This window comes from Haliotis asinina, chromosome 13, assembly GCF_037392515.1.
Source record: "Haliotis asinina isolate JCU_RB_2024 chromosome 13, JCU_Hal_asi_v2, whole genome shotgun sequence".
NCBI classification, from domain to species: Eukaryota; Metazoa; Mollusca; class Gastropoda; order Lepetellida; family Haliotidae; genus Haliotis; species Haliotis asinina.
This window is the reverse complement of record NC_090292.1, coordinates 26,333,537-26,333,834: the sequence shown is the minus strand read 5'-3', so window position 1 is coordinate 26,333,834 and position 298 is coordinate 26,333,537.

The window sequence follows — 298 nt, the reverse complement described above, 5'->3', positions numbered from 1 at the left end:
CCATGCCGTCGTTGTTATTTCTTTGTTATTTCTGTTTCTAGGTTGGAATCGCCCTTATTATGATACGTGGCAGGTAGCAGGAGGAACGCATTTGCGATGGTTAGCCAGGTGCTTAGAGCGTTCGCTCGTCACGCCAAAATTTGGGATCGATTCCCCATGTGGGTGCAATGCGTGGAGGTATCCTGCACATTACTATAGCTCAGTAGTTATCGTTCGCTTGTCACGCCTTAATTCGGAATGTGGGTGCAATGCGTAGAGGTGTCCTCCTCCATGACATTGCAGCTGTATTTCCTAAAAT